The 7539-nt window shown below is 47.2% G+C and overlaps 1 protein-coding gene across 1 annotated transcript in view; it reads left to right on the forward strand.

The window, feature by feature from the left end:
• Positions 1–7539, forward strand: part of EHMT1 (euchromatic histone lysine methyltransferase 1) — an 83209-nt gene that overhangs the window by 15313 nt on the left and 60357 nt on the right. The window lies entirely within an intron of this gene.

The raw sequence follows: 7539 nt of genomic DNA on the forward strand, positions 1-7539 counted from the left end.
TGAGCAGCGGCAACCTTTGCATTCCCAGTGCAGAGATGGCTGCTTTAAATGGAGGAAAAGAATAATCTCCCTACTCGGCACTGAGATCCCCTGCTGGGACTGACGGCCAGGAGACCAGACAGAGTGAAATGGTGCTTAGGTATTTTAGATGTTCACCCAGCTGTGCACCCATGTGCTCCTCGTGTTCAACTCTGGGGAGGCTGTGCCCCATGGCAGACAGGCTTTGGCAGCAGAAGAAATGTGCTTGGAGCCCAGCAGCCCCAGAGCAGGAGAATCCGTCAGCCACGGATGGGCTTGGGGCCTCATGGCCAGTGCTGTGACACCGCAGACCCAATCCCGTGGCAAAGGAATGAATTAATTTCATGCAGGCTGTTAAACTGCTTTGAGTCACCACCGGTACTCGCAGCCAGCCCACCGGCGTGATGCCATTTACGTGACCTCAGTATAATCTCAGTATTGAGCATTAACAGCAGAAATTGTTCCTGTTTTTTCTTTTTTTTTTTTTTTTTTACTTTTCGTGTTCTGACTCTTGGCGTGTCTGATGGTAGGTGGGAAGTGGTGATGCTGCCGCAGGGTGACAGTGCTCCAGAGCACTGGGAGGAGTGGCACTTCTGTTTTGGAAATACAGGGCCAGGCTCTTGGATGGATATTGCCCACCTTCATGGATTTAAAAGGGCGGGGGAAAAAAAGAGACCATCAGTAACTCACCCCAGAGAGGAAATTTGGCCTGAAACACTTAATTCTCTTCATTTCTTGGCTTCAGAATGCTCCGCTTTTTGGCTTGAACGATAGAGGTGGTGCTTTCCCTTCCAGTGGATACAGGATCTCCAGCCAGCAGTTCTGCCTAGCCCGTATGGTTTCAGTCCCCATCTCTGTTATCCTTTTAATGTCAGCTGGGCTTGTCTCTGCTTTACAATTTTCTTTTTTTTTTCACTTTGAGGAGGAAGGGGGAGGGAACTGTTGTAACACAAGGATTACAAGCAGGTGCATTTCTCGCTTTTAAAAGTTTATCCAGCAGGACACTTGGATATTGAACACATTACTGTGGTATCTGTGATGTTTTAAAGATGATCTGCAAAGTGCTTACAGTAAAAAAATAATCTGTGAAATGTGTGTATATATAAATACAAATATATGCAGTACTTGTGCTGCCATGCAGAATCGGGAACTTTTCATTTAAGCTCTGACTTTGCTGTGTTCAGGGTTCGATGTTTCTCTTGCAGCAAACTGGAGCCCGGTGGCTCTGCTGAAGGCTCAGAACTGCCCTGTGCTGGGGACACGTGAAATCCATGGAACATACTGTGCAATTCCTGGGCAGTTGGGTGTCTCACCTCTACCAGTGCTCAGCACCAGGATGTTCAGAAAAATGTGTCAAAGTCACAGATCAGACAATAGTGCATTTGCTTGTAGGATATTTGTTTTTCTTCTTTTTTTTTTTTTTTCTTTCCCCTCAGACCTAGTGATGATTGCATCTTGGCCTGGAGTGTAAGGGCTCATAATGCTTGCATATTTTTCTTATTTTGTCTCACTGAGCAGTGAGATCTGAATTTAAAAAACATATTTACGACTTTATTTTTTTCAGAGCATTCTCAAAGTCGTACAGAGTTTTGAGCTGATCATCTGGCTGCCTGCATATGGGAAGTTTCTGGTGGCTCCTCATCCCCTTTGGTCTCCGCAGAGGTGATTCAGTTCCCTCTGGCTGTGGCTGGGGGGACTGGCAGGGACCGTAGTGCATCTGTTAGAGAGGCTCTGCTCGCAGGCAGGTTTTGGCAGGCTGAACCGAGCTCCAGGTCAGGAATGGAGCCAGGTCTGGCTCTGCTGGAAGGGCTGGAAACCCAACAGGCAAAGGCCATGGAGAGGAACCAGCATTGCAGGAGTCTGGGCTGGGAGAGCAGAGGTGGGTTTCATTTTGCCTAATTTAGGGGATTTTGTGAAGTTACCGTTCTAATTCTGAACTAGTCCAGCTCATTTCTGCTTACACGTGGTAGGCATGTCCAGGCGGTGATTAGTTTATGCAAAGACAGGTGTCTAAAGTCAGACTGTGCTTTTTGAGCTGTCATCTTCTTTCAGTTGGTTGCAATGGTGGCTTAGGCTGGAGTTTGAGATGTCTTCTAGACACCAAAAATGGGATGAGGTGTCCTCACGCGGTCTGACATAGCTTCTCCTACCTTTCCCAAGATTCTGTTCTCTTCATGGGAATTTTAATTCAATTTTGAATGAGTGTGTTTGATACTGAGACGTAAGCTTAAGACTGAAACTTCTGCACAGGGTCTGCTCAAGCCTGGGGAGAGGTGGGAGGGGAGGGGACTCTTCCTTGCTCTCCATGAGTTGTTAATTCAGAGAAGTGATTTAAGTATATTACTGGTTATTCTTTGCCACGTGGAGTCACAGGGATTATGTATCTGCATAATTTTCTGAGTCTTAAATTCCTTGTGTTACTAAAATGTAGCCAGGACCTAGGAGATAACACCTTCACTGAAGTCTGTTTCAGCTTGACATCAACTTCAGGTGCCTACCTGGGAGAACGGGCACCGTAACAGAAAACAAATCTGTTGGGCAAGTTACCTGGCCTACAAGTTGCTGGATTTTAAATTAATACCCAATGCTTGGACTGGGATTCAGGCAGCGCTGTGGTCAATGTGACAAGCTTTGACTGCTGCATATGACGTAGGGGATGCATAAGGGAGATCTGAAAATACTTAGGATGCTTCTAACAAATGAGGTTACGTGAACATAGGCTATATCTTTCTAGCTTTTTTTTTATTAAAGAATGGTTGTAGATTAAGGAACAATGAGGGACTTGAAGAGAAAAGTGAATATGGAGGAAACATAGTTTTGCTCTGTTTAGAAGGAATGAATGCTGTCAAGTTGTAAAGTTCTAGAGAAATACCGATTTTGGGGTTTTATCCACTTGCACGTGCAGTGCACAAGAGCAGAAAAGCTATTGAACAGTGTTTTCAAGAAGAGAAGTTGTTGCTCTGAGGTGTATTTGAAATCAAGATTTTAGCAGGTTTGCAGTGAAACTTTTTTTTTAATAACGGAGAAGGGGAGATGGAAAGGGCATATTGTGAACAAGTGTTTCTTTAGCTGTCTGGTGCTTTTGAAGAGCTTCTGAAAGCTGTTTTATTCAGCATTTCTTCATTGCAAGGTTCCTGACGTCTATGGTTTGTGTTCCCATCCCCATCTATAGGCCATATTTCACAAAAGTGTAAGTATATATTGAATTGTGTCTATCCAGCAATGCTTGTAAGTGTGCACATAGTGTACCTAAGACTTGTTGACCATGGTCAGACTCGCAGACATGTCCTGTTAAACAAAGATGGAGCGCATTAGAGGCAGAGCATCATGGCAAGCAGAGCGGTAGCCTAGCCTGGGATGGCAACTCCTGTTTTCCTATTGCCAGACCAGGTATTTTGGTTGTGAAAACCAGGCTAGCTTACTTGGGTTACCACATCTTATTAAGCAGTGTAACTCCTGACATAAACTAGTTCTTGTGGGGGTCTTTTTAATTTGATGTTCAGGTAGGACCCTGGGATGACAAGCTCCTGCAGTCAGTGGCTTGGCTATGGTGCTGCTTGCAGGAGCCCTGTGCTGTACGGGAACTCAGTTTGTAGAAAACAATGCTGTTACAAAGTATTTATGAATTTGTTTTAGTGCTGCCAGTATCAGGACTGGTGTGGAAAGCAGGAGCAGGGCAGGGACTGTGCCCCTGTCCTGGGCACTGGTGAGGCCGCCCCTCGAATGCTGGGGTCAGGGTTGGGCTCCTCACTCCCAGAAGGACATGGAGGGGCTGGAGCGTGTCCAGAGAAGGGCAAGGGAGCTGGGGAGGGGTCTGGAGCCCCAGGCTGCTGGGGAGCAGCTGGGGGAGCTGGGGGTGTTCATCCTGGAGCAGAGGAGGCTGAGGGGAGCCCTTATCACTCCCTACAACTGCCTGACAGGAGGGGGGAGCTGGGGGGGGTTGGGCTCTGCTCCCAGAGAACAGGCGATGGGACGAGGGGAAACGGCCTCAAGTTGTGCCAGAGCAAGTTTAGATTGGACATTGGGAAAAATTTCTTCCCCACAAGGGCTGTGGGCACTGGAAGGGGCTGGCCAGGGAAGGGGTCAAGTCCCCATCCCTGGGGGTATTTAAAAGCCGGGCAGAGGAGGTGCTTAGGGCCAGGGTTTAGTGATGAGATGGCAGGGTTAGGGGAACAGCTGGAACTGATGATCTTAAAGGGCTTTTCCAACCTAAGCGATTCTGTGATTCTATGAAAAGGGAGCAGGAGGATGGAGATGATCTTTCGCCAAAGCAGCCTGTCCCAGCAGCTCAGGACAGCCTTGCCTACAGTGTCTCAGGCCTGTCAGAGGTTGGAGGGGGACGTAGTCTCTCTTCCCAGTCACTCCTTGGCCTCTGCTGATTCTTGCCAGCCAGCGAGCCGTGTGATGCCAGTCACCAAAACAGCTTCTGTCGTGTGGATGCGTGTCCGTGAGGCACCGAACTGTGCACTCTGCAAGGCGTTTGGCTCGGCATGCTGAGCGGTGGTAGCACTGGTGGTTGGGGCTGGAGTTGGAAGCTGTAGGACCTTGCTTTGCCCTGCAACGTGTGCAGTCATTTTCGGCAGGGCAGAGTAGGTGCATAATCCCGTTAAATCAAAACCGTACCCCTGACGACTGCTGTCAAGTTCTCCAGTTTTGTGCAGCTTCAGGGACTATGAAATTTCATATCTTCGTTTTGTCAAATCTTGAGTCATAGAGATTCGGAAGTCTGGGGCCTGCTTATAGGGGATTGATGGCACTTCCACAGTCAATCAGATTGCATTTTGCACACTTAATAAGAATGTGAGGGGGGAAAACTGTATGTGGGATTTTAATTTTAGCCTCATGGATTTTTCATAAAGTCCGTGACAACTTCTAGAGTAATGGAGTTATTCTTTCCCCTAGGGCAGTGCTCTAATTTACCTTGTTTTGGTTGCCTTCATGGCAGGTAGAGCAGTTCTTGCCCTCTGATTATTCAGTTTATGTAATAGTCAGCCACTGAAGTTATTTGACTGCTCTGGTGGGAGTGCGCAGTATTTAAGTCAACATATATTGAAGGCTTCATTCGGCCGGGTGCCTAGAGCTGAGCACTAGAAACCTCCATCTGTGGTTAGAGAGCTCATTTTTTGTTTTCTTCTGGCACCGACTTTGCTGAAATAATTGTTTTAACAGCTACAGCATGGTCTTTTAAAGCCACTGAATGCAGAGAGAGAAACAAGAATTGAAAGAATACGGGCATAGCAGTTGGCTCCCTCTGCCCAAGATTTTTCAAACAGTTCAATAAGAGTAAAAAACCTAGCACTTTACATTTTCCCAGAGTCATTGCTATCCAGAACAAACCCTTGTGCGGCTTATCAGAGCTTTCAGTCCACAGACGATGGGCTGAGTGGCGTGAGAGGGCAGCAGGTGGATGCAATGACTTGGAGTTGTGCTTGGAGAGCCTCTCAATCGCTGCTTACTGGAGGTGGGGTTTCTGCCTCTGCTCCCCTGCATGTGCTCCAGCAAGCACCGGTGAGCTCTTTTTGGAGGTTTTGGAGCTTGTTTGGGGGGCTCTGAGGTGGCAGAGCACATGTGGGAGGCAATTGCAGACTGAGCTGCTGGGTTTGGGGGGAACGGATGGCTTAGTGCTGATGTCTCATCAGGAGAAACAGCCAGAGTTGAACCCCAGGGAAGAGTTACCACTTGTCATCAGGTTTTGAAGACACTTCCCAGTAAGATGCTTAGTGCCCAACATCTGTGGCTTTCAGTTGGAAACACTAGGACTAGGACTGTCCCCTGTGTAATTTATGGGTAGAACTAGGCTGGAGCAGGTCGAGCACTGCAGCAGGTCTTTGAGACCCACCTGGGCAGAGCCCCAACCAACCTGGTTTGAATTCAGTGTTGACGGGGGTTGGATTGCACGGTCTTAAGTATATTGACCAGTTCTAAGAGGGCTTTCAGTTTGATGCAGGAGATGTTTGTCTTTTAAATCCCAGATGAGCACCAAAACCTGGGAATTTTGAGGAGTAATAGTGTCATGGAAGGTACTAGAATGCATCGGTTTTAGAGACTAGATCTGCAAATGCCATTTGTGCAGAAATCGGTTATCGGAATAGATCTTGGCCTTGATCATTGGGTCAACCCAACGGTAAGGAAGGGAACTGAATGAATGCATTAAAAAGGGGGTGGAAAGAAGGGGTAAGCCCTGAAATAGTTGGTGGGAGATTTTTTCCCAATTGCCACAACCTGGAAAGGGAATTTGGCACTTTCTGGGAAGAGCTGTTCCAGTGAGCTGGGCAGCTCTGCTCCTCCAGACTCACCCAGTGCCACTGGTGTTGACACTGAGCTGCAAGTGCCCTGCAGGGCTCAGCTTTGAACCATCAGCCCAGGTGTGTTGGACTTTGACATCTTGGGATGCAGGATCTTGGTTCTTGCCAGGTCAGCAGAGACATTCAGAATATTATTTTCTTTGAGTGTTTGGGCTTCAAGAGCAGCGTGAAGTGAGATGCTGATACCCAGCGCGCTGCTCTGGCTTGCAGAGTTGTCCTCTGGTTTGACTCTGGGCCCTTCTGAATACTGTAGGCAAAAATGGCTTTGATTCAAGCTGGTTGTAAATCAGTCCTACCTGCTTTGACAGCCCACTTGGACAAAGCTTTCGCTGGTACTTCTTGTGATGCTTTTCGTAACTGTCTGGCCTCTGGAAGGAAAACAATACAAGGAATCCCTAACAGCAGGTTGACTTAATCATGTAACTGAACGGTGCCAGTGAATTGTTATAACTCCTGGTTGCCTGGGGAGCTGCTAGTTTGTCATGTTGGAAACCTTTCTGCAAGTACACTACATGCCGTTCATACTTGGATTTTTTTCAGCTCAGGTCTGAAATCTCTGATGGGACAAATTCACTGATGGGGGGGAGCATGGAAATGTTTGCAAGGGAGGAAAGAAAAACTTTTTACATGCACACTCCCATTTTATGTGTGCATGAGCTTTTAGTCAGTCTGCAAAAATCTCACTGCATTTGAATCATGTAATTATTTTAGTCTAAAATTGCATTTAACATGCTTCACCCCTGTGTTTACTCTGGCTGTTGCCTCTGAAATGACACTGAATTCTGCTCCTGTACTGCTTCATTCCGGCAAAAAAGCTGGTCTCTGCTGGACAACATTTTCAGGAGTGCTGTGATTGCCAGTACTCCTTGCAACATCTCGTTTAGTGGCAGGGCCCTGATGTAGGCATTTGGCTGCTGAGCCAAAAAACCCTTACCTGTGCAGCCCTACCAGCAAGCTTTTCTTGAGTCTGTCTGGCATTGTGAAAGGCTTTGCCAACGATCTGAATGCAAGATTGGGCAGCGTTTTGTTTGACACGTGAGGTGTTGACATATGGTCCAATAAATGTAGTTATTGGAAAAGCTAAAGATAATATTTACCTTGAAAAAATCCATAGTTGGGAACAAATGGCCACATCTGCAGCTGAGGCAAGTGAGAATGAGTGCACTGCTTTCAGCTGAGCCACCCACCCCAATTTTCACCATCTGTGGATCCAGGC

The sequence above is a fragment of the Egretta garzetta genome, unplaced genomic scaffold (assembly GCF_000687185.1).
Source record: "Egretta garzetta isolate BGI_Z169 unplaced genomic scaffold, ASM68718v1 scaffold143, whole genome shotgun sequence".
NCBI classification, from domain to species: Eukaryota; Metazoa; Chordata; class Aves; order Pelecaniformes; family Ardeidae; genus Egretta; species Egretta garzetta.